General features: G+C 44.9%; 1 long non-coding RNA gene across 1 annotated transcript in view; it reads left to right on the plus strand.

Annotated features, from left to right (window-relative positions):
• Positions 1 to 17,388: 17,388 nt before the first annotated feature.
• LOC123492083 overlaps positions 17,389 to 27,211 on the plus strand; it is a 121,216-nt gene continuing 111,393 nt past the window's right edge. Inside the window, exon 1 of the long non-coding RNA XR_006661617.1 lies at positions 17,389 to 18,163. This is a non-coding gene — a long non-coding RNA (uncharacterized LOC123492083). The remainder of the gene's footprint in view (positions 18,164 to 27,211) is intronic.

Here is a 27,211-nt window from a genome sequence, read left to right on the forward strand (position 1 = left end):
AAAGTTGCATATCGCGGGGGCTATTTGATGCTAATGCAGTACGCCACAGGATGTTTTTGTGCTGGTCAAGGGCAGTCAAGTCTGAGGAGAACCAGGGGCTATATCTGTTCTTAGTTCTGTATTTTTGAATGGGGCATGTTTATTTAAGATTGAGAGGAAATTACTTTTAAAGAACAACCAGGCATCCTCTACTGACGGAATGAGATCTATATCCATCCAGGATACCTGGGCCAGGTCAATTAGGAAGGCCTGCTCGCTGAAGTGTTTTTGGGAGCGTTTGACAGTGATGAGGGGTGGTCGTTTGACCGCGGACCCGTTATGGACGCAGGCAATAAGGCAGTGATCGCTGAGATCCTGGTTGAAGACAGCGGAGGTGTATTTAGAGGGTAAGTTAGTCAGGATGATATCTATGAGGGTACCCATGTTTACGGATTTAGGGTTGTACCTGGTAGGTTCATTGATAATTTGTGTGAGATTGAGGGCATCTAGTTTAGATTGTAGGATGACGGGGTGTTAAGCATATCCCAATTTAGGTCACCAAGCAGTACGAACTCTGAGGATAGATGGGGGGCAATCAATTCACATATGGTGTCCAGGGCACAGCTGGGGGCTGAGGGGGGTCTGTAGCAAGCGGCAACAGTGAGAGATGTATTTCTGGAAAGGTGGATTTTTAGAAGTAGAAGCTCAAACTGTTTGGGCACAGACCTGGATAGTATGATAGAGCTCTGCAGGCTATCTCTACAGTATATTGCAACTCCACCCCCTTTGGCAGTTCTATCTAGACGGAAAATGTTATAGTTGGGGATGGAAATTTCAGAATTTTTGGTGGCCTTCCTAAGCCAGGATTCAGACACTGCTAGAACATCAGGGTTGGCGGAGTGTGCTAACGCAGTGAATAACTCAAACTTAGGAAGGAGGCTTCTGATATTTACGTGCAGAAAACCAAGGCTTTTACGGTTACAGAAGTCAACAAATGATAGCTCCTGGGGAGTAGGAGTGATACTGGGGGCTGCAGGGCCTGGGTTAGCCTCTACATCACCAGAGGAACAGAGGAGGACTAGAATAAGGATACGACTAAAGGCTTTAAGAACTGGTCTTCTAGTGCGTTGGGTACATAGAATAAAGGGGGCAGTTCTCCGGGCGTTGTAGAAAAGATTCAGGGCATTATGTACAGAAAAGGATATGGAAGGATATGAGTACAGTTGAGGTAAACCTAAGCGTTGGGTAACAATGAAAGAGATAGCATCACTGGAGGCACCGATTGAGCCGGTCTCGGCGTGTATGGGGGGTGGAACAAAGGAACTATTTGAGGCAGTTTGAGAGGGACTAGGGGTTCTACAGTGAAATTGTATAATAAGAACTAACCCAAACAGCAATAGGCAAGGCATATTGACAAGGGAGAGAGGCATAAAGCAATCACAGGTGTTATTAGAGAGAGCTAAGACAACAACTGGTAATAGCGATAAAGTTTGGGCTGAGGCTAAACAGAATAAACAGGACAGGGTACCGTGTAAAGGAACAGTCCAGCAGGCATCAGCTGTGCAGCTGAGTGATCATAAGGTCCAGTGAACAGCAATATGTGAGTCCGAGAGCAGTTCAAATTGGTGCTTCAGCACAGCTAGCAGGGAGCACAGTTGTAGTTTGCGTGTGCTAGCGGGCCGGGGCTAGCAGATGGATCTTCGTGGTCGTCGCAATGGGAAGCCTGTTGAAACCACATCAGACGATTTCGTCGGCAAACCAGTCGTGTTGGATCGGCGGGGCTCAGTGTCAACACTAGGAGGTCCCGTCCGGTTGACAGAGAGGTAGATAGCCGGGAGATGGGCCTGAGGCTGACTCCATAGATGGTGCATGGTTCTGTAACGGGTGTCAGTGTAATGCGGTGGATCGAAGTCAGGCGCAGGACACAGAACTCGAAGAAACGTACTTTACTGAACACGAGTAAAGAAAACAACACAGCAATACCTCCTCACAGGAAGGAACTAACCCGCTCACCAACGACACACAAAGCGAAAAAACAACCACGCACAAAACACATTGGGAGCCACTGGGTTAAATAGGAAGGTGTGATTAATTAAATGGGCAACAGGTGTGTGACATAGACAACAGGTGCAACATAGAAACAAATAACCTAGATCGGCAGTAGCTAGTATTCCGGTGACGACGAACGCCGCAGCCTGCCCGAGCAAGGAGGAGGGGCAGCCTCGGCAGAATCCGTGACAGATTGTAATTATATATTTTCTTGATTTTGTTCAGCTCTGGTGGACATTCCTGCACTTAGCATGCCAATTGCAAGATCCCTCAAAACTTGAGACATCTGTGGCATTGTGTTGTGTGACAAAACTGCACATTTCAGAGTGGCCTTTTATTGTTCCCAGCACAAGGTGCACCTGTGTAATGATCATGCTGTTTAATCAGCTTCTTTATATGCCACACCTGTCAGGTGGTTGGATTATCTTGGCAAAGGAGCCTTTCAAGTAACAGGGATGTAAACAAATTTCTGCACAAACTTTTTTGTACGTATGGAACATTTCTGGGATCTTTTATTTCAGCTCATGAAACATGGGACCAACACTTTACATGTTGCGTTTATATTTTTGTTCAGTGTATATTATCTGAGGGTAAAGAGTACCACTACAGGATTATATCTACAGTGCCTTCAGAAAGTATTCACACCCCTTTACTTTTTCCACATGTTTTTGTGTTACAGCCTGAATGTAACATTTTGTTGTTACTGGCCTACACACAATACCCCATGCTGTCAAAGTGGAATCATGTTTTTCAATATTGTTACAAATTAATAAAAATAAATAGCTGAAATGTCTTGAGTCAATAAATAGTCAACCCTTTTGTTATGGCAAGCCTGTGTGCAATAATACTGTTTAACATCACTGTTAAATGACTACCCCATCTCTGTACCCCACACAGGTCCCTCAGTTGATCAGTGAATTTCAAGCACAGATTCAACCACAAAGACCAGGTAGGCTTTCCTATGGTTTGCAAAGAAGGGCACCTATTGGGTAAAAAAACAAAAACAGACATTGAATATCCCTTTGAGCATGGTGCATTTATTAATTTTACACTTTGGATGGTGTATCAATGTGTCACTACAAAGATACAGGCGACCTTCCTAAATCAGTTACCGGAGAGGAAGGAAACCACTTAGGGATTTCACCATGAGGCCAATGGTGATTTTAAAACAGTTACAGAGTTTAATTGATGTGATATAACTGATGGATCAGCAACATTGTAGTTACTCCACAATACTAACATAAATGACAGAGTGAAATGAAGGAAGCCTGTATAGAATAAAAATATTCCAAAATATGCATCCTGTTTGCAATAAGGCACTAAAGTAATACTGCAACAAATGTCGCAAAGAAATTAAAGTTTTGTCCTGAATACAAAGCATTATGTTGAACTTGTCAAACTTGTGGATGGCCTGGGCAGGCACGTCCCACATGACTCCATCAACGTAATGGTCGTCCAAAAAGGAATGCCTGGAATTGAGAGAAACATCCTTCAGCGACAGGAAATGTGAATTATTATGTGGATTATAATTAATGGTCATGTTTGTAGTTGTTGATACTTTTTTTCGAATGGGAAAATCAAGCCTGAAATTTCTAAGTGGAAATTACAAACTTCAAAAGCCTTTTTAAACCTCAAATAGTTTAGAATGTCCTTTAGAAAGTTATCCTGCAACAGGGTGATCAAATTAAGATCCTACATCTGTAGTATTCCTTCTGTAATGTGTCAATGTTCTATATGTGCGTGTGTATGCAGTGGGCTGGACTGAATGTTTTAATGTGTATGATGAGGATCCATGTGTATGTGATTCTTTTTTAATGGTGATGCCAAAGGAAAATGTCCATCCTGGATCTATTCTGTTCTATCTCTACTGTCCAGTGGTCTTCTCTCCATATCTGGCCCCTACTGCCCAGCCTTTTCTCTCCATATCTGGCCCCTACTGTCCAGTGATCTTCATGGGTTCTGATGACTCACAGGGTTGCAGACCAAAACTTTGTTTTAGCCCATCACTAAAACACCTGATTCAGCCACAGTCTTTTCCAACTGTTTTCTCGTGTTAACGTAATGCATGTGTTCAAATGTATTGCTGTATATTGTCTAATGTGTGTTTGAATGTTTTACCTTCATCTTGTGTTGACGTATATGTTGTGATGTTGTCTCCCTGTATTGATGTGTTGTGATGTTGTCTCCTTGTATTGATGTGTTGTGATGTTGTCTCCCTGTATTGATGTGTTGTGATGTTGTCTCCCTGTATTGTTGTGTTGTTGTCAAACTGTATTGATGTGTTGTGATGTTGACTCCTTGTATTGATGTGTTGTGATATTGTCACCTTGTTGTGATGTTGTATTAATGTGTTGTGATGTTAACTCCTTGTATTGATGTGTTGTGCTGTTGTATTGGCGTTGTGATGTTGTATTGATGTGTTGTGATGTTGCCTCCTTGTATTGATGTGTTGTGATGTTGCCTCCTTGTATTGATGTGTTGTGATGTTGCCTCCTTGTATTGATGTGTTGTGATGTTGCCTCCTTGTATTGATGTGTTGTGATGTTGACTCCTTGTATTGATGTGTTGTGATGTTGCCTCCTTGTATTGATGTGTCTTAATATCCCCACCAGGAAGAAGAGGATCAGGATGATGTCAAATTGTTTAATGGGATTGTCACGCCCTGGCTCTGGGGACACTGTTATGTTGAGCCAGGGTGTGTAGATCTATGTATTCCATTTCTATGTTGGCCAGTGTGGTTCTCAATCAGAGGCAACGAGTGTCAGCTGTGGCTGGTTGTCTCTGATTGGGAACCACATTTAAACAGGCTGTTTGCCCACAGTGGTTGTGGGATCTTGTTCGTGTTGGTTTGTGTTTGACCATTGACTGTCACGTTATCGTTTTGTTGTTTTTTGATCGTGTATCATAAATAAAGAGTATGTTCGTCTGCAACGCTGCGCCTTGGTCCTCATCTCTTACCGACGATCGTGACAGGGATTGACTGATCTTTGGGTAAAACTATTTGTACAGTTTAAAACAGTGAACAAAAAACGTTAAGAAAACACACACACACAGTCATTGACCATCTGTCTGTCTCCCTGTCTGTCTTTTCATATAGCTGACAGGTCAGATAGCAGCACAAACACCTCGGACCTGGAAGACCAGCTCTTCCTTTCTGTGAGCAACATAACTGGAAGCAGGAAGTAACAACCAGGAAGTGCCAAAGGGACAAGTATCCATCCATCTGTACTTTGGCTGGAGGAACCAACCACCCTGTGAATTTAAATGCAGAGATATAAAATATAAAATAAAAAGATAATGTTTGAAGCATGCCAGGTGTGAGGAGAGAATATAGTGAAGGACTGAGGACTTGAGGCGGTTGTTGGACATGACAGCAGGGCTCCACGCGGACCTTTTTTACAAGGAGCACGTGTGAGCTTAAGTTAGAAAATATAGGTGCACATAAAGAAAGGTAGGAGCACAATGAAAAATATTTGAGGTAATTAAGCTAGAATCCTTCATGTTTCTAGGCGCACTGGTGCTCCTAAATAAAAAATTCCAGGTCACATGGCGAAATATTTAGGAGCATATGCGAGTAAACTGGTTGCACTGTAGAGCCCTGGACAGGCCACCCACCTGTGCTGAATTTCAAATTGAACCCCACACACACACCTTAGGGAGAATATTTAATTACTTTTCAATTCCTCTCAGATCTTCAGGAGTTGCTTGGGTGTAGGGGCTAGGGTTCAATATTGAAGTCTGCACTAGTTTGCAGGTATGGAAGGGGAACGTGACGTGAATGAGACCAAAGAATTTCACCAACAGGATATCAAGACTTTCTTTATATGACATGATGTGTGGCAAGCTTTTTTTGGACCCTTAATATAAATACATTTTCCTTTAGACCTTTAGTATCGGTATGTTTTAATTTGGGGATTGGTAGCTGTAAAATAGCTACTACTATTGAATTGATTGCTATCTCCAGTGCTGTTGCGTGTAATAGTTACTACAACTAGCTATGGCTTTAAGGGCACAACATGAGACGTTAAATTAAAGTTACAGCAACAAACAATGGAAGACATTGTTCTTCATTTCAATGTTCACCATTTCACTTAGACTGTCGTTCTGCAAAGCTGTGCCAAGCTAATTGTGTCAATGGAACTTGTAGACGGAGCTTAAAAACAGTGGTCATTTAATAAGTATATCATTATTTGTTTTTGGTGAATGGTCTGTGTCACATGCCAGTGACTAAATGAATATGTTCATAATAGTACAACTGAACGAGGTGCTCCTATGCTGTGTTCACTCTTGCACCCTTTTCACACCACTGAGCCGAGCTGTGCTGTACAGCCCTGGTTACACATCCACCACAGTCTATTTATTTATTTATTTTTATTTCACCTTTATTTAACCAGGTAAGCCAGTTGAGAACAAGTTCTCATTTACAACTGCGACCTGGCCAAGATAAAGCAAAGCAGTGCGATTAAAAACCACCACAGTCTAACAGAGCCCAGCTGTACTGGGCTGGCCCGGTTACACAATGGTGGATTGGTGCTGTACAGGACAACGTAAAAAGAAACAATCCAAGCCAGCACAGTACCATTTGCATTGGCACAATAGTATTCTATATATAGTCTCCCGAGTGGCGCAGTGGTCTAAGGCACTGCATCGCAGTGCTAGCTGTGCCACTAGAGATCCTGGTTCGAATCCAGGCTCTGTCGTAGCCGGCCGTGACCGGGAGACCCATGGGGCGGCGCACAATTGGCCCAGCGTCGTCCAGGGTAGGGGAGGGAATGGCCGGCAGGGATGTAGCTCAGTTGGTAGAGCATGGCGTTTGCAACGCCAGGGTTGTGGGTTCGATTCCCAAGGGGGGCCAGTATGAAAAAATAAACTGTAAGTCGCTCTGGATAAGAGCGTCTGCTAAATGACTAAAAATGTAAAAAAATATATATTTTGTGCTATAGTGGTGAACACACATCCTGGTGTGGTGAGTTGTAGTGGCCACTAGGTACCACTAGGGGGCACTGTTGCACATATTGGTACTGTTGCTACATATTGGTACAGGGAAATCACAGCCGTAGGATACACCATAAACACTGACATATTTAACTATCTGCATTAACTCTTTTGACTCATCACATACACTGCTGTTATTGTTTATTATATTTTACCCCTACCTACAGTATATGTACATATTTACATTTTTGTCATTTAGCAGACACTCTTATCCAGAGCGACTTACATTATTATTATTATTATTTTTTCATACTGGCCCCCCTGTGGGAATCGAACCCACAACCCTGGCGTTGCAAACGCCATGCTCTACCAACTACATCCCTGCCGGCCATTCCCTCCCCTACCCCTGCACATCGACTCGGTACTGGTACCCCGTGTTTATAACCAAGTTATTGTTACTCATTGTGTATTTATTCCTTGTGTTATTATTTTTCTTTTTTTTTTTTTTTCTCTCTATGCATAGTTCGGGCTCCCGAGTGGCGCAGCGTTCTAAGGCACTGCATCTCAGTGCTTGAGGCGTCACTACAGACCCAAATAAGAATTTGTTCTTACATTTACAATGATGGCAGAGATTAAGTTTACAAGGTGTTTGCTGGAGTTGCCTAAAGTATCTGTTAATGATATACGGAGGGTCGTCCGGACATCCAGTACGACACCACGTAGCAAACTGGATAAAGGCTTCAAATTTTAAGTTTCTTCTTTTCTTTGCAACTTTGAAGGTAACATGCTAACGCTAGCTAGCCTGAGCTAGAAGCCTTGCTTTGGTGTTTTAAGTCATGACTCCGTCCTGCTTCAGGTTAATCATGCTTTAAATACAGTTTAATCATGTGTATATACCTCTCACTTCATGTGTTTGTACTTTTATGAAAGTATCAGGTAAAAACAGGGCTACAAATGAGATCTCTGTGAGAGCCCACAGCTACCGCTCAATGAAGAAACCAAAGCCACCACACCAGCTGAGAGTAGGACTAGATTAAGTGACACGTTCAAAGTTTTGTTGAACTTGTTCAAGGTTCCGTTCAACACGTGTTTTACTCGTTTAATGTTACCACAGCTTTGATTGCCATTGCTAAGAGAACACTTTAGAACTTTAGTGGTTTTCACGATAGCTGAACAGTGGTAGCCTAATACAGACCAGGGTAGCTGAGTGGGAATTGCCATGCTTTGTTGTTGGGTCTGTTGTAAACAAATTGGAGTTTGGTTTGAAATGTAAACAATAATGAGATTACTACTTTTTCCTGACTTGATGACTGCAATGACAGTAACATATTCCACTCAGCTATTCTTCAAACTGCTGATGTTCTCCTCAAAACTGTCCTGTCATCTTTACTTCTTTCTTTATAAACATATGGCCCAACTTCCTTGCTTTTGTACTTGATGTTTCTACTTTTCAAGAGGATTTAGGAGCAAAACCTTCACTCTACTGTTGTTATTGGTACTAGGCTACAAATGTTGCACCACTCACCTGCTGCTCTGCCAATACTGTTTGAAGGTAGGTAAATGGCACAAGACAACAGGTAAGTGGTGGGAGACAGTATAGCCAAGTGGTGCAAGACAGTAGGAAAGTGATGCAGAAAGCACAAAAGTGACACGAGACAGTAGATCAGTTGCTTCCACCAGTAAAAAGTAGAAATAACAAGTTTAGCTCCTCCTCCTGCTGCTGTAGACCCTTGTCTTTCAAAACCCATTAAATTATGCTTCTGTGTATTTCAGATGACATTGCGTGATTCACAGCCAGTTGTGCTTGTTAAAAGCTACTGTTCCTGTGTGGCTGGGGTGTGGGATATGCAATCATTTGGTTGCATTACTATATCAGACCGCCCATTACTCTGAATGTGGCATGTCTGTCGTCCCTCCTGTACTTTCGTGCACTGAAAACAGAGCAGAAGTGGCATAAACCACCAACAATGGTTTGTATCATTTCAATACCAGACAGTTGTGTGTCACATGCATACTAGCATCTCTCCTAATACAATCTCATAAATAAATAGGGAGTGAAGTCAGGACCTGTGGATGCCATGGTTGTAGTGAAGCCCAAACCAGATGCTACTCCGGCAAGCGGAATTAGGTATGCAGAGTCCAATTAAATAGGCAGACCTACAATGTGTTGCGAAATAAATGTTATTAATCGCTGTTAGATTCTGGTGTATTTCCTAGTGAACCCTTTACTTTTCCTGATATTGTTATTCCAGATCTACACTTTACAAGGGCTACAGCGGTGAGCTACCAGACCCATCAACCCTCAACCCACTACCTGCCTATGCTGACATGGAACCAGACTCTCTTCCCCTTATCTGCAGAATGAACATCACATCTGACAAACCACTCGTGGACTCCATTTTTGGCAAGGTACAAACTGGCAGTATCCTGTCATATCAACACCCACCACCTCCACCTGACAGTGTTGTCATCCATGAGGATGCACCACCGTTCCCAAAAGTGCCACTGGACGGTTACCATTTACAACCAACAGACTGTTCATACGAGATCAATGACGGATCAAAAAAAGCTTCACCTCAGTTCTCTGTCTGTGACCATGTCACAGTCACACCTGATTGAGGAAGCAACCAGATGCCAAAGTGAAACACCTGAGTGGCTCTGACATCAGTCACTGAGGAAGGAGAGAGTGACTGCTTCACATTTCCGGGAGGTAAGCCATGTTAGAGGTACAAGCACAGCAGAAAAACTGGCAGAAAGAATTATCAGAGGGACAAGACAAACACCACTAATGAAAAGGGGGCTGGAAATGGAAGCAGGTGCATTGAAGGACTATGCAGTTCTAAAAAATCTTAATCTGACAAAGTGTGGGCTAGTCGTGCATCCGGACGCACCTTGGCTGGGTGCATCGCCTGATGGGCTGGTATATGACCCACTTGAGCGACCATCATTTGGTCTAGTTGAAATGAAATGCCCAAATGCAGCCAGCTACATAGACGGCAAGTTCCTGAGATTTGACCATGGCCTACACAAATTGAAGGAAAACCATTGTTATTATTGGCAAGTCCAGGGACAGTTACTTTACTCATCCCGAGGGAAATTCAAGGTTTCAAGTAGCTTACAACAACACACATCACACATGCAACATTTAAACAGATAATAATACTAGTCATTGTTGACAGCTGCTCAAATACATAGGCCTATATATTAAACACATTGGACATTTTAATTTACCTTGTGAAAAACCTTATGTCATCATCAGATCCAGCAAACCACTCCAAGCAGAACTTGCTGCTGATAGTTATCTCCTCAATTTGATTTCGGAGCCTTGCTATCTCTACACTAAGTTCTTCATTGTGGTCAAGGGACATATCCAGCGCAGCAGGTTCAGTACTGTTGCAGTAGTCATGGTCAGGAGGACAGTCCAATTCCACAGACGGATCATTCATGGTTTCTGTGTTGGGACGCTCGGTCCTTTCCCAAAATTCCGGGCCGCGGGGCTGGAAGACTGAAATTGTTCCATTGAAACAGCACTGGAACAGCTCCCCTTCTTCAGACGTCTGCGCCCAGCTGGAGTCGGAGGCTCTATCACATCTTCACTTAGAAAGTGTCGGCTGCAGTCTCGTGTGTTTGTTGTAAGAAAGTTGACTCGTCGAATGTTAATCACCCACCGTTTATGTAATTCACTGTCTTTGGGAAAAGTAAAAAAACGAACAGAAGAATTGCATCTGGCAGACACTGTACATTGCGGCACACAGCAGTGACGGCTGGAAGAGCTGTCATCCCGTTTTTGAAAGGACACTTTCGTACGTTTACACGTCATCGTGTTATAAGTCAAGACGAAGTATTACAAGTAAAAACATTAACATAAAGATTAAGATAAACAACAACAACGACGAAAATTAACCGTTTCGGATGTTTTTGACGACAAGCATTCAACGCTAGCATACGGTAGCACAGCATTCTACGATAACCGGAGGTTTACATCTGTCCTGAGATTTAACCGGAAATACGTCACGCTCTCGCCTGTGCATATCGCCTATACAGCAGATATTTGCCACTGAACTTGAACTTTCCCTTAGGCATAGATCTAGGATCCGATTCCCTCCCCAAATCCTATACTTTAATTTAACATTGGTTGGACTGAAAAATATCTGACCCTGTAGTTGTGACATTCTTTTGGAAAGGACCACTAAGAAAATTATAATAATAAATTATCCTTTTGTTTCGAACGTTGAGAACAAGATTTAGTGTCTATGTTTAATTGAGAGAAAATTCTGTAAGACTTGCTTTATAACTTGTTATAAGTATGTATGAGCCTTTATAATATCTTATGAGCCTTTTATAATGTATTGTGAATTTGTCTTCATGCAACATATTTTATTAGAGTTAGAAGTGCTGCAGCTACAACCCAATCACTGAGAACTGAGAGCCTCTCTCTAGGACAAGTCGTCGCTCTCCCCGTCCCTCACACAAGGCCCAACTATTGGACAGCATTCTAACTATTCAGTTCTGATTTAATACAATATAATGTTCTGTTAAATTCTGTGATTTATACAGTGAAGACCGCTTCTCCTAATCTCCCTTTCAGTCTACAAGGAGAAACTTACTGGCCTTGAATGGAATGCAGAGCTGATTTCATCACAAAGTGCTGCATATTTCAAACTTTCACATCCATTGACTTTTGTCCCTAAACGGTATAATGCTGTAATTTCTCCCTAAACTGTAATTCTTAGAGACAGCTTATAGAAAGATAGGCCTTCTCACGGGATGTGTTTGTATTGTCGTGATAATGAAAGCAGAGAAAGCAGTGACAAGGGAAGTAGAACTCAACAGTCACAAGGGAAGTAGAACTCAACAGTCACCAGGGAAGTAGAACTCAACAGTCACCAGGGAAGTAGAACTCAACAGTGACCAGGGAAGTAGAACTCAACAGTCACCAGGGAAGTAGAACTCAACAGTCACCAGGGAAGTAGAACTCAACAGTCACCAGGGAAGTAGAACTCAACAGTCACCAGGGAAGTAGAACTCAACAGTGACCAGGGAAGTAGAACTCAACAGTCACCAGGGAAGTAGAACTCAACAGTCACCAGGGAAGTAGAACTCAACAGTCACCAGGGAAGTAGAACTCAACAGTCACCAGGGAAGTAGAACTCAACAGTCACCAGGGAAGTAGAACTCAACAGTCACCAGGGAAGTAGAACTCAACAGTATCTACACGTTTTCCAGTATCAATGTACAGTATTGTCAAGGAGGGAAATGTATGTGTGCGTGTGTTCGCTCGGCTACCCCTTCCCACCTCTCCCTTGACTGTGGATCCCTTCACCAGGATCAAAGTCAATGACTGGAGTCACCAAGGGCTGCATAAGGTCTCCGTGTGTGTATGTGTGTCTCTCTCTCGCTCACTCTTTCTCTCTTTCTCTCTCTCTGTGTCTCTCTCTGTGAGTGTGTGTGTGTGTGTGTGTGTGAGTGTCTCCCTTCAGATTAGTGTGCTAATTTTAACCTGCCTCTCATCACTAGGCTAATCTGTAGCTGAGATCTGAGGCCATACGGAGATGTTGCCTTCATGATCCTGATTCTGTTGGGATTCCTCATGAGGTGGGAATGCTGTTAAGGTTGGTTATAATGCATTGTAACACTTGTTATGAGCATGTATGAATCCCTTATAATGTGTTATATTTCATAATGATCCTGACTAAATACAGGCTATTTTGAGACTGTCGAAAATGTTGAGACATAACTAAAGTCTAGTATAAGCCTTATTATCATGGTCCTCTGTAGCTCAGTGGTCCTCTGTAGTTCAGTAGGCCTCTGTAATTGAGTGGTTCTCTGTAGCTCAGTGGTCGTCTGTAGTTCAGTGGTCCTCTGTAGTTCAGTGGTCCTCTGTAACTTAGTAGTCCTATGTAGTTCAGTGGTCCTCTGTAGTTCAGTGGTCCTCTGTAACTTAGTAGTCCTCTGTAGTTCAGTGGTCCTCTGTAACTCAGTGGTGCTCTGTAACTCAGTAGTCCTCTGTAACTCAGTGGACCTCTGTAGTTCAGTGGTCCTCTGTAGTTCAGTGCTCCTCTGTAGTTCAGTGGGCCTCTGTAGCTCAGTGGTCCTCTGTAGTTCAGTGGTCCTCTGTAGTTCAGTGGTCCTCTGTAGCTCAGTGGTCCTCTGTAGTTCAGTAGTCCTCTGTAACTCAGTGGTCCTCTGTAACTTAGTAGTCCTCTGTAGTTCAATAGTCCTTTGTAACTCAGTGGTCCTCTGTAACTTAGTAGTCCTCTGTAACTCAGTGGTCCTCTGTAACTCAGTGGACCTCTGTAGTTCAGTGGTCCTCTGTAGCTCAGTGGTCCTCTGTAGTTCAGTGGTCCTCTGTAGATCAGTGGTCCTCTGTAGCTCAGTGGTCCTCTGTAGTTCAGTGGTCCTCTGTAGCTCAGTGGTCCTCTGTAACTCAGTGGTCCTCTCTAGTTCAGTGGTCCTCTAGTTCAGTGGGCCTCTGTAGCTCAGTGGTCCTCTGTAGTTCAGTGGTCCTCTGTAGATCAGTGGTCCTCTGTAGCTCAGTGGTCCTCTGTAACTCAGTGGTCCTCTGTAACTCAGTGGTCCTCTGTAGCTCAGTGGTCCTCTGTAGCTCAGTGGTCCTCTGTAGTTCAGTAGTCCTCTGTAACTAAGTTACAGAGGACTACTGAACTACAGAGGACTACTAAGTTACAGAGTTACAGTGGTCCTCTGTAACTTAGTAGTCCTCTGTAACTCAGTGGTCCTCTGTAGTTCAGTAGTCCTCTGTAACTTAGTAGTCCTCTGTAGTTCAGTAGTCCTCTGTAACTTAGTGGTCCTCTGTAGCTCAGTGGTCCTCTGTAACTGAGTGGTCCTCTATAGCTCAGTGGTGCTCTGTAGTTCAGTGGTCCTCTGTAACTCAGTGGTCCTCTGTAACTCAGTAGTCCTCTGTAACTCAGTGGTCCTCTGTAGTTCAGTGGTCCTCTATAGTTCAGTGGTCCTCTGTAGCTCAGTGGTCCTCTGTAGTTCAGTAGTCCTCTGTAACTCAGTGGTCCTCTGTAGTTCAGTGGTCCTCTATAGTTCAGTGGTCCGCTGTAGCTCAGTGGTCCTCTGTAGTTCAGTGGTTCTCTGTAGCTCAGTGGTCCTCTGTAGCTCAGTGGTCCTCTGTAGCTCAGTGGTCCTCTGTAGTTCAGTAGGCCTCTGTAATTGAGTGGTTCTCTGTAGCTCAGTGGTCGTCTGTAGTTCAGTGGTCGTCTGTAGTTCAGTGGTCCTCTGTAACTTAGTAGTCCTCTGTAGTTCAGTGGTCCTCTGTAACTCAGTGGTGCTCTGTAACTCAGTAGTTCTCTGTAACTCAGTGGTCCTCTGTAACTCAGTGGACCTCTGTAGTTCAGTGGTCCTCTGTAACTCAGTGGTGCTCTGTAACTCAGTAGTTCTCTGTAACTCAGTGGTCCTCTGTAACTCAGTGGACCTCTGTAGTTCAGTGGTCCTCTGTAGTTCAGTGGTCCTCTGAAGTTCAGTGGTCCTCTGTAGCTCAGTGGTCCTCTGTAGTTCAGTGGTCCTCTGTAGTTCAGTGGTCCTCTGTAGCTCAGTGGTCCTCTGTAGCTCAGTGGTCCTCTGTAGCTCAGTGGTCCTCTGTAGTTCAGTGGTCCTCTGTAGCTCAGTGGTCCTCTGTAGTTCAGTGGTCCTCTGTAGCTCAGTGGTCCTCTGTAGTTCAGTGGTCCTTGGTAGCTCAGTGGTCCTCTGTAGTTCAGTGGTTCTCTGTAGTTCAGTGGTCCTCTGTTGTTCAGTGGTCGTCTGTAACTCAGTAGTCCTCTGTAACTCAGTGGTCCTCTGTAGTTCAGTAGACCTCTGTAACTCAGTGGTCCTCTGTAACTTAGTAGTCCTCTGTAGTTCAGTAGTCCTCTGTAACTCAGTGGTCCTCTGTAACTTAGTAGTCCTCTCTAACTCAGTGGTCCTCTGTAGCTCAGTGGTCCTCTGTAGTTCAGTAGCCCTCTGTAGCTCAGTTGTCCTCTGTAGCTCAGCTGTCCTCTGTAGTTCAGTGGTCCTCTGTAGCTCAGTGGTCCTCTGTAACTGAGTGGTCCTCTGTAACTCAGTAGTCCTCTGTAACTTAGTAGTCCTCTGTAGTTCAGTAGTCCTCTGTAACTCAGTGGTCCTCTGTAACTTAGTAGTCCTCTGTAACTCAGTGGTCCTCTGTAACTCAGTGGACCTCTGTAGCTCAGTGGTCCTCTGTAGCTCATGTGTCCTCTGTAGCTCAGTGGTCCTCTGTAACTGAGTGGTCCTCTGTAGCTCAGTGGTCCTCATGTAGTTCAGTGGGCCTCTGTAGCTCTGTTGTCCTCTATAGTTCAGTGGTCCACTGTAACTCAGTGGTCCTCTGTAACTGAGTGGTCCTCTGTAGCTCCGTGGTCCTCTGTAGCTCAGTGATCCTCTGTAGCTCAGTGGTCCTCTGTAGTTCAGTAGTCCTCTGTAACTCAGTGGTCCTCTGTAACTTAGTAGTCCTCTGTAGTTCAGTAGTCCTCTGTAACTCAGTGGTCCTCTGTAACTTAGTAGTCCTCTGTAACTCAGTGGTCCTCTGTAACTCAGTGGTCCTCTGTAGCTCAGTGGTCCTCTGTAGCTCAGTGGTCCTCTGTAGCTCAGTGGCCCTCTGTAGCTTTGTGGCCCTCTGTAGCTCAGTTGGTAGAGCATGTCGCTTGCAATGCTGGGATAGTGGGTTCGATTCCCGGGACCATAAAATGTATAAAATGCATAACATTTTGCACCCATGACTGTAAGTCGATTTGGAAAAAAAAGTGTCTGTCATAAAGGCATTTATATAGTATATGTTTTCTGACAGATGGCGTCACTCCTAAGCAATGCTTGTCCCTCAACTGACAGAGTCATCACACTCTCTGAGAATAGACAATACCTTATCATAAGACATACATGCTTATAACAACTTACAAATGTCATGTCATCTGAGATTGATGTGAAGTGTTTTAATGAAGTGAAGAAACAGAAGTCTATACTACAACACAAAACAGTCTGACCAGTACCGACCCTCTGTGATGCAGCAGGTATCCTTTGGATCACCATGGTTACCTCATGTACTCTTCTACTCCTTTCCTTGGCAGTCCAGACGAGCAAAACCCAATCACTATAAATATCCCATGAACTAGAGTCTATCTAGGATGCCGTCAAAGCCTTATAAACACAAATCAAATCCCTGCACTGACTGATGATGATACTTGTCTTTGCTTTATTGTGAATGTCGCTGTGTGTGTGTGTGCATGCATGCATGTGTGTGTGTGTGTGTGTGTGTGTGTGTGTGTGTCTCTGTGTGTGCGTGCACACACACACACACACACACACACACACACAGTTAGAAAGCAACAGTGCATGGGAAAAGTGAAACAGTTAAATGAATCAAAGTGGAACTAAATGGTGACTGTGAAGGTATTTCTTAGTTCATGATGAACAAGGGCCTTGAGAAGACAAGCTCTATAGTCCAAGCTGTGTCTAAAATGGAAAACTATGTGCACTATATGGGGAATAGGGTGATATTTGTATTTTTACACACACACACAAACACACACACGCACGCACAGACACACACACACACGCACAGACACACACACAAACAAACACACACACACACACGCACAGACACACACACAAACAAACACACACACACACACACAGCATCTGCAGGAGAAGTAGATGTAATGTATCTCATATTTCAAATTCCCAAAGTCTTTTACAGTGGTAAAAAAAAAAAAAAAAATTTATTGGGGATAGTAAATGATTATGGGAATGTGATAGTAAATTATTATGGGAATGTGATAATAAATTACTTTGGGAATTTGAAATATGAGATACATTACATCGGCTCTACTTCTCCTGCAGATGATGTTTGTGTTACAGACTCTCTGTGTGTGTGTGTGTTTGTGCGTGTGTGTGTGTGTGTGTAAAAAATACAAATATCACCCTATTCCCCATATAGTCTACATAGTTTTCCATTTTAGATACAGCTTGAAGAAATACCTTCACAGTCACCATTTAGTTCCACTTTGATTCATTTAACTGTTTCACTTTTCCCATGCACTGTTGCTTTCTAACGGTGTGTGTGTGTGTGTGTGTGTGTGTGTGTGTGTGTGTGTGTGTGGGGGGACTAAGAAGACAGGGACTAATTTGTAAAGAAGTCACCTTGGGGAGCATCAGCTGACACCTCAATCTCTCTTTCACACACACATACACACATACACAGACACACACAGACACACACACACACCAGAGAGAGAGAGAGAGAGAGAGAGAGAGAGAGAGAGAGAGAGAGATAAACTGCCATAATAACCCACTATAACACATCCCAAACCAAAGGTCATTACAGGAACAAAAGACAGGAGAGAATAGAGAAAAACAACCTTAACCTTGGTTAGGGTCCACAACTGTCTCTCTGTGCCCGGTCTGTGTCCCGTCGAAGGATAGATAGACTATTTGGCAATTTGCGTCATGTGCCAGCGCTTGGATTGCCTAAAGATGGCGCAGCGGTGACTGCATGCTATTTGAGTATCCCGTTCACACACTCTCCAGTTTCATCGTAAACAACTGGACATCTCTCTCTCCATGCTGTTGCGACATTCACTGTCGGTGGTCTTGAAATGGTCGATTTGCTATTCCATAGTGACATAGGATCATTTTAAAGCTTGTTTTATTAATTTATTCGACTCAAAACGAGTTTGTGACTGACAGACAGCGCCATTCAGACAGAAAACGAGACTGTGGTGCTGTGCGTTGGTCGAAATAAATAAATAACGGGTTTCTCCATTCTGGCTTCTGGCAGTGGACGCGCGAGATGCTGCCGCTGCATTGATAAGAGTTGGTCGAAGGGATTCGCACAGAAGTGACGAGGCAGCTTCAGCCAGGGCTTAGGCTGCGGATAGGATACCAACCTAGCACTGATTGTGATAGACTGAGTGAACGTTGTTTTATGACAGACAGCAAGAAGATGCACTGACTGACTAAGGACCGGAAGAGAAAATGCATCGTTTGAGAGTCGAAATATGAACGCACATTCCACTTTGGTTTTCTTTTATTTGCAGGCGTTGAGGCGCAGTGATATATTTCCGTGCATCTGAGCGGTTTATGCAACTTTTCCTGGTCCCTTTTCCATGATAACGGCAGAACCGGGCTTGATTTACCGGGAATATCACCAGGATCATGTGGACCCCGACGGAAGAGGAGAAAATCGGAGTTGGTGAGTTGATTAAATTCAGTTTGTTTTATTGTTAAAAATATATATATATATATATATTCAATGAGTCTGTCCTTCCCCTTATTCTCAAGAAATGACTGGCGGTTCAATACTGGAATATAATTTATATGCAGCCTATGTAAGCTATATTCAGGTGATGGGAGCACCGAACCCAGACACGCATTGACGTTTCTGCACCTTTTTCCAATCCAAAACCATCACGTTATCTCGCGTCTATAAAAGCCATTCGACATTGTACTAGGCTATTCCGTTTTTAACAATGCACAAGTTGGGCATGTTGGACTTCGTGATGTCATTGTTTTAATGATTTGTATGTCACGTAATCAAAACTACTGTTTCATCTCCAGTAGAGGACGCCAAAAACAACACAGCTCACCTCTACAACAGGTGTGATGCCCAGCTCAATGGCTATGAGAGATCAAACTGGGCACAAACTGGTTAAATCAACGTTGTCAAATCAAATATAAAAACGTAGTTTTAAAGTACTTTGTCAACGTATTGTGACGTGGAATCTACGTGGAAAATACATTGCCTATGAAAAAAGTCATCAACATAAACTGTTGTTTTGAGAGTAAAATTTCAACCACAGGATTATGTCGTCTTGGTAACCAATTTTTAACATAAACAAACCTTGTATAAAATATGTTGAATTTGTACCTTTGACATCAGATTTTTAACATAATATCCATTATATGGAAGAAAAAAAAACAACAACAGGCTGGACAGCACCTCCTACTGGAGAGTTTATGGATCTACAGCTATCCCTTCAGTCTCCCATCCAGGGTCCTAACCAAGCCCAGCCTAGCTATGATATTTATCACTGACTACTACCAATGTGCTATCGTGAGAATGATTGTTGAGAAATCTCCACTTAATAGATTTCACTGTTGCTATCAAAGTCATTACAAAGGGTAGGTTCAACAGAGCAAATGAAATGTAACCATACTTTATCAATTATACACTATGTATACAAAAGTATGTGGAAACCCCTTCAAATTAGTGGATTCGGCTATTTCAGCCACACCCGTTGCTGACAGGTGTATAAAAACGAGCACACAGCCATGCAATCTCCTTAGACAAACATTGGCAGTAGAATGGCCTTATTAAAGAGCTCAGTGACTTTCAACGTGGCACTGTCATAGGATGCCACCTTTCCAACAAGTCGGTTTGTCAAATTTCTGCCCTGCTAGAGCTGCCCCGGTCAACTGTAAGTGCTGTTATTGTGAAGTGGAATCGTCTAGGAGCAACAACGGCTCAGCCGCGAAGTGGTAGGCCACACAAGCTCACAGAACATGCGTAGCACATAAAAATCGCCTGTCCTCGGTTGCAACACTCACTACCGAGTTCCAAACTGCCTCTGGAAGCAACGTCAGCACAATAACTGTTAGTCGGGAGCTTCATTAAATGGGTTTCCATGGCCGAGCAGCCGCACACAAGCCTAAGATCACCGTGTGCAATGCCAAGTGTCGGTTGGAGTGGTGTAAAGCTCGCCGCCATTGGACTCTGGAGCAGTGGAAACGCATTCTCTGGAGTGATGAATCACGCTTCACCATCTGGCAGTCCAACGGATGAATCTGGGTTTGGCGGATGCCAGGAGAACGCTACCTGCCCCAATGCATAGTGCCAGCTGTAAAGTTTGGTGAAGGAGGAATAATGGTCTGGGGCTGTTTTTCATGGCTCGGGCTAGGCCCCTTAGTTCCAGTGAAGGGAAATCTTAACGCTACAGCATACAATGACATTCTAGACGATTCTGTGCTTCCAACTTTGTAGCAACAGTTTGGGGAAGGCCCATTCCTGTTTCAGCATGACAATGCCGCCGTGCACAAAGCGAGATCCATACAGAAATGGTTTGTCAAGATCGATGTGGAAGAACTTGACTGGCTTGCACGGAGCCCTGACTTCAACCCCATCGAACACCTTTGGGATGAATTGCCCAACCTCACTAATGCTCCTGTGGTTGGATGGAAGCAAGTCCCCGCAGAAATGTTCCAACATCTAGTGGAAAGCCTTCCCAGAAGAGTGGAGCAAAGGGGGGGGACCAACTCCATGTTAATGCCCATGATTTTGGAATGAGATGTTCGACGAGCAGGTGTCCACATACTTTTGGTCGTTTAGTGTATATCATCAATGATGCTATTGAGGCCTACATAGCATTAGGGAAGACATCAACCGCTATTGTTTAAATTCAGCCCAGGATTCAACTAAAAATAGACAATACAAAAAGGCCTTTTCAACTTTGGTTGATTTCAAATGTAATCTACAAATTAATAATATAGTATGTTGGATTCACATCTCCATCTCAACCAAAAATACAATTGAAAGAAACTGTATTTGAAGTGCATTTAAATGTTTTATTTGATTTGATTTAGTCCTATTCTTTAACATGGACGTACGGCTTAAATGGAGTCGGGAATCCAACATATCAATTATTAATTTGTAGACAAACTGGAATTAAAGCCAGTCTCAGTGCCACAGATGGAGGTATCCAAGCAGAAGATACATTTCCTTCAAAAGTTGATACTTTTACAATATTGGTAAAAAGCCATAATAACTTTGTCGACAAGTCAACAAATTATATGTTGGATTCACGTCTTCATCTCCCCCCAAAATACAAGTTAAAGAACGGGATTAAAAGCCAGTGGCTCAGATGGAACTATCCAAGCAGTAGATACTTTGCTCTGCTTTTGAATGGTTGAAAGCTCAGTGATAACACATTGGAAGGTGACAACTAAAACCAAAAGTCTGACATGGAAAATTTGGTTGTGCTTTTAGATGGTCGAAAGCATAGTGATAACACATTGGAAATTCAACACACTTTTGGCTGTGTTTTTTGAGTAGTTGAAAATAGGTTGGAATCTCGTTGATCGACGTATCTAACAAATATTACCCAATACTCAATGTTGACATGACGTGGTGTGCCCAGTGGGATAGGACTGCCGAAATGTGAATGCTATTCTATTCTATTCAAATATATTATAGTGTACTACACATCTTTCTGGAGGGGCCAGTATGCCCACTGTGACCAAACAGCTGACAGTATTGATCCTGAGCTGCTGATATAGGCTAGAATCCAGGGTCATAGGTCACTGACGATATTACTGATTAATTCATAGTTACAATATGGATTAAGAGTGGATATGGAACGGCTAGACCTCCATGTAGCATTAAGTAACAGACAGGGGTGTCTGCTCTGTCCCAAACTGACAAACCATGGGAATGCGAAGCCATTGAGCTGGGAAAGGAAATACTGCTTTGCTGACAACAGCCTGCTTAGCAAGTCCAATCCATGGCAGCAGAGTATCACTTGGAATGGCGGGTCATTGGAGTGGAATAGGAAGCTTCTTACCACATTATATTATTAATACACAGACCATCACAATTTATAAAGCAGAAACAAACCCAACAAAACCACATATTTCATAGGGACGGAGAGAGAGAGAGAGAGAGAGAGAGAGAGAGAGAGAGAGAGAGAGAGAGAGAGAGAGAGAGAGAGAGAGAGAGAGAGAGAGAGAGAGAGAGAGAGAGAGAGAGAGAGAGAGAGAGAGAGAGAGAGAGAGAGAGAGAGAGAGAGAGAGAGAGAGAGAGAGAGAGGTGGTATAACTCATGGATGCTCTCCAAAGGGTCTGTCAGAGATTCTGGCTGAGCATTGAAAACACTGAATGAATGGCTCTTTGTAAGGGAATGGCTCTCTGAATGCAGTTCTAGCCCTTCAGACAGACAGGCCAGCAAACACTGTTCTCACCACCCAGTCAAAGACATGCCTGAGACAGAGAGGAAGGCCATATATTGGTTCTAACCATATGCTCAGTAGAGTACAGTTAAAATGGTCGTGCAAACGTTTGCACTTTAGAAATGTGAACATAAACCAGCGCTGTTGACTGGAAAATAAAGTATTCTATTCTATTCTATTCTATTCTATTCTATTCTATTCTATTCTATTGTATTCTGTTCTGTTCTGTTCTGTTCTGTTCTGTTCTGTTCTATCCTGTGTGGAAATTGACATTGTGGGTGGCAGATATTCAGCCTCATTGCCTCCAGGGAGTTAATTTCCCCCTCTAATCACTTCAGACAGCGAGGAGTTAACACACATATAACAGTTATCTTATGTTCCCTCATTTCATCTGTATTGGGGTGGATGGTTAATACAGAGGCTCTCATACTGTACTGAGTCTAAAGGGAGCCTGTGAATATTCAGGACCGTTTCATGAAGTGTGTGTGTGTGTGTGTGTGGAGAGGCAGGAACAGAATGAAGACGTGAAGAGAGGAGAGGAGGAAGGGGGGAGAGGAAAAGAGGGGAGAGGAGAGGAGAGGAGAGGAGAGGAGAGGAGAGGAGAGGAGAGGAGAGGAGAGGAGAGGAGAGGAGTCAGGGAGGGCCAGCAGGGAGCCTCTGGCTGACAGAACATCTCTTGATGATAGTAGGATTCCATTGTTATGTAGCGGCTCATAATCAATGTTATAATGTATTAATTATGGTGATCTCAGCTGGAGTCTCAGGTCTGTTATAGAGAGCTGGCAGAAAGCACACACACACACACTGTTAAGATTTAACTGGATAGAACCCAAATGCAGACAAGTACACCAAGCCAGAGAAGTTTTAACAGGTTTATTATAATGTTCAATAGTCCAGGTTTCCAATAAATGGGGAAGAGCAAGTCCAGGTTACAGGGAGGGTACAGATCCAGGTCAGGGCAGGTGTGGTACCGTAATGTCCTAGTGTCCGTGGTGAGTCCAAAGGAGAGGCCCGATAGTGGAGAGCAGGATGGTGGTGGCAGGAGTGAAGCGGAGGCAGGAGTCAGGTTCCAAATATCTGTGGCACAGGAGAAAAAGTAAATAAACAGTCCAAAAAACACAAGAGCGAAAACAGACAGGTTGAGTCGGCAGCGAGACTAACATGGTTGTCTTGACTATGATCTGACGATGAGTGGAAAGTTTGACCGGGTCTTAAAGGCTGAGGTGATTATGGTGAATGAGCTGCAGCTGGAACCCTGACTCCCGCACACCAGACTTCACTCCTGCAATCAAGGACAGACAGAGGGGAGGGGAGAGCAGAGAGAGAGCTACCTAGCAGCAGTAGGCCTAACAGTACCCCCCTCTACGGACGCCACCTGGCGGCCGACAGGGTTTATCAGGATGTAACCTATGAAACTCACGAACCAGAGCAGGATCCACAATGAAGCTCCTGGGCACCCAGGAACGTTCCTCAGGACCATAACCCTCCCAATCCACCAGGTACTGGAAACCACGACCCCGGCGGCGAACATCCAGAAGTCGCCGGACAGTGTAGACCGGACCCCCACCCACGATCTTGGGCGGAGGAGGGGGACGAGAGGGCGGGCACAAAGGGCTAACCGACACAGGCTTAATCTGGGAAACATGAAAGGTGGAATGAACCCGTAGGGAGGCAGGAAGCTGTAGCTTAACCGCGCAGGGGGTTAACAATAGACAGTATCTTGAACGGTCCTATAAAACGAGGCGCCATCTTCTTCGACTCCACCTTCAATGGAAGGTCCCGTGACTTCAGCCATACCTCTTGACCAGGAGAGTAACCGGGAGCCTGGGACCGGTGACGGTTGGCTTGCCTCTGCATGTACGCCGAAGCTCGGGACAGAGCTACCTGGCCTTCCTCCAGACCTTGCAGCAGCGGCGCATGTGGGACTGCACCGAGGGTACCGCAAGTTCCCTCTCTTGGGAAGGGAACAGGGGAGGTTGATAACCCAGAGCACACAGAAAAGGAGACAAACCAGAGGAAGCGTTAGTCAAGGTGTTATGAGCATATTCCACCCAGGGGAGCATGGAGCTCCATGACCCAGGGTTAGACCCAGTGACACAGCGAAGTGCGGTCTCCATCTCCTGGTTCGCTCTCTCGGCTTGCCCGTTGGTCTGGGGGTGATATCCAGAGGACAGGCTGGATGTAATGCCCAAAGCTTTACAGAAAGCTTTCCACACCTGGGAGACAAACTGGGGACCCCTGTCAGAGACAATATCCGTGGGTAGACCATGAGAGCGGAACACATGTTCAACCAAAATATCAGCCGTCTCTCTGGCAGTGGGCAGTTTAGGTAGGGCCAAAAAATGAGCGAACTTAGAAAAACGATCAATCACCGTAAGAATGACAGTCTTACCAGATGAGGGGGGAAGTCCAGTGACAAAATCCATAGCGATATGCGACCAGGGCCGGCTGGGTATAGGTAGAGGTCGTAGATGACCAGCGCTGGCCTGGGTGGAGTTTTTACTTCGTGCACATACCGTACAAGCAGCAATGAAGGCTCGAGTGTCCGCCTCCATCGTGGCCCACCAGAACTTCCGTCGCACAAAGTCAAGGGTCCGCGAAACTCCAGGGTGACAGGTAAGGGGGAGACGAGTGAGCCCACTGAAGTACCTGGGAGCGAGCAGACTCAGGGACAAACATCCGGTTAGGAGGACCCCTCCCAGGGTCAGCTTGATGATGTTGAGCCTGTCTAACAATCCCCTCGATGTCACATGTGATGACTGCAATACTGCAGGTAGGAGGCAAAATGGGTTCAGGGTTACTACCAGTATCAACAGCCGAATGAACACGAGACAGGGCGTCCAGGCTTGACGTTGCGTGACCCAGGACGGTAAGACAGAGAAAAATTGAATCTCCCAAAAAATAGTGCCCACCTGGCTTGACGGGGTTGAGCTGCTTCGCTGACTGAAGGTAAGCCAGATTCTTATGATCCGTCCAAACGATGAAGGGTTGTTCCGCCCCCTCCAACCAATGTCGCCACTCCTCGAGAGCCAGCTTAACGGCGAGCAGTTCACGATTTCCAACATCATAATTCCTCTCTGCCTGAGAAAGTTTCCTTGAGAGAAAAGCACAGGGATGCAGTTTGTTATCTTCAGGAGAACGTTGTGACAACACTGCACCTACCCCAGTGTCGGATGCATCCACCTCCACGACAAACTGGCGGTCGGGGTCCGGCTGCATCAGAATGGGAGCCGAGGCGAAGCGATGTTTCAGTTCTTCGAACGCTGATTCGGCCCCTTCATTCCAAGCGAACGGTCGTGAGATGGAGGTGAGAGCGGTGAGTGGCGCCGCAATGCGGCTGTAGTCCTTGATGAACCTCCTATAGAAGTTCGCAAACCCCAGGAATCGTTGAAGTTGTTTGCGGGTAGAGGAGCTGGCCAGTCCGTGACAGCAGAGATCTTAGCTGGGTCCATCCGCAGCTCCCCCTGAGCTATGATGTAACCCAAAAAAGAGGTCTCAGACACATGAAATTCACATTTCTCCATCTTCACAAACAGTTTGTTCTCCAACAACCTTTGCAACACCTGGCGCACATGCAGTTCATGTTCCTGGGAGGACTCTGAGAAAATCAAGATATCATCCAGATAGACAAAAACAAACCGATTCAACATGTCCCGAAGGACATCATTGACTAGTGCCTGAAAAACAGCAGGGGCATTAGACAACCCAAAAGGCATAACCCGATACTCAAAATGTCCCAAGGGTGTGTTGAAGGCAGTCTTCCATTCATCACCCTTACGAATGCGCACCAGGTGATACGCATTTCGTAGATCCAGTTTCGTAAAGATGGTAGCACCATGAAGGAGGGGAAAAGCAGAATTAATCAAAGGCAGAGAATACTTGTTCTTAATGGTGATGTTGTTAAGTCCACGGTAATCAATACAGGGTCTGAGGGTCTTATCCTTCTTAGCAACAAAAAAGAATCCCGCTCCTACAGGTGACGAGGAAGGACGCATAATACCTGCCGCCAAGGAGTCCCGAATGTAGTTCTCCATAGCCTCCGTCTCCGGCCGGGAGAGATTGTACAGGCGACTGCTGGGGAGCGGGGCTCCTGGCTGGAGGTCAATGGCGCAGTCGTAAGGCCGGTGAGGAGGAAGAGAAGTAGCTCTGTGTTTGCAGAAAACGGATGCCAGGTCATGATACACGTCAGGAACAGCAGAAAGATCCATGGACTCCAGTGGAGGTTGAGGCACAGTACTGGCAGGAGTCTGAGCAGAACACAAACAATTCACATGACAAAATGTGCTCCATGAAACAATGCTACCTGTCACCCAATCAATGTGTGGATTGTGTTTTATGAGCCAGGGGATACCAAGGACCAGGGGAGTCTGTGGGCAGTCGATAATATGGAATTGAATGTTCTCCTGATGATTTCCCGACACTCTAAGACAAACAGGAACAGTCTGATGGGTAATGCGGGTCAACAATTGTCCATTTAGACCCTTAGCCTGCAGCGGACAGTCCATAGGAACAGTCTCCAAATCCATTTGTTGAGCCCACTCTCTATCCAAAAAGCTTTACGTCGGCACCAGAGTCAATCAGCGCACTAACAGAGAAATTCTGGGACTGCCACTGGAGGGATGCCTGGAGCAGAATGCGGGGAGAAGAGGAAGAATCCGCTGCTCGGCTCACCAAAACTTCTCCCATAAATGATGAGCCGGCCCTTTTCCCGGACGAACTGGGCAGGAAGGAACGAAATGACCAGCTTCTCCACAATACAGGCAGACCCGAGCCTGAATACGACGTGCACGCTCCTCTGAGGACAACCGTGCACGACCCACCTCCATGGCTTCGGGTTCAGTGCTCCTCGTATCGACTCGGGAAGACACGGCTCTCTCCGTAGGGACGATACAGGGAGGAGTTTGTTGATGACAGACAGGTTGCTTGGAACTAACACTCCTCTCCCGGCGGCGCTCCCGAATCCGATTATCCAACCTGATAGTGAGTGAAATAAGATTATCCAGCGTAGGCGATTCATCATATGACACCAATTCATCTTTTAAAGTCTCAGACAAAGCATTGATGAACACTCCTTGTAATGCCTCGTCATTCCAACCACTCACTGCTGCTAAAGTCCGAAACTCCACTGCCATCTCCGCCACACTACGAGCCCCCTGCCGAAGAGAAAACAACCGTTTCGCAGCCTCCTTGCCTCGTACGGGGTGGTCAAAAACCTTCCTCATCTCCGTGGTGAAGGCCACGTAAGCGTTGCAAATGTCCGACTGACTCTCCCAGACCGCGGATCCCCAGGCACGAGCGGA

Source organism: Coregonus clupeaformis, chromosome 12 (genome assembly GCF_020615455.1).
Source record: "Coregonus clupeaformis isolate EN_2021a chromosome 12, ASM2061545v1, whole genome shotgun sequence".
Classification (NCBI taxonomy): Eukaryota; Metazoa; Chordata; class Actinopteri; order Salmoniformes; family Salmonidae; genus Coregonus; species Coregonus clupeaformis.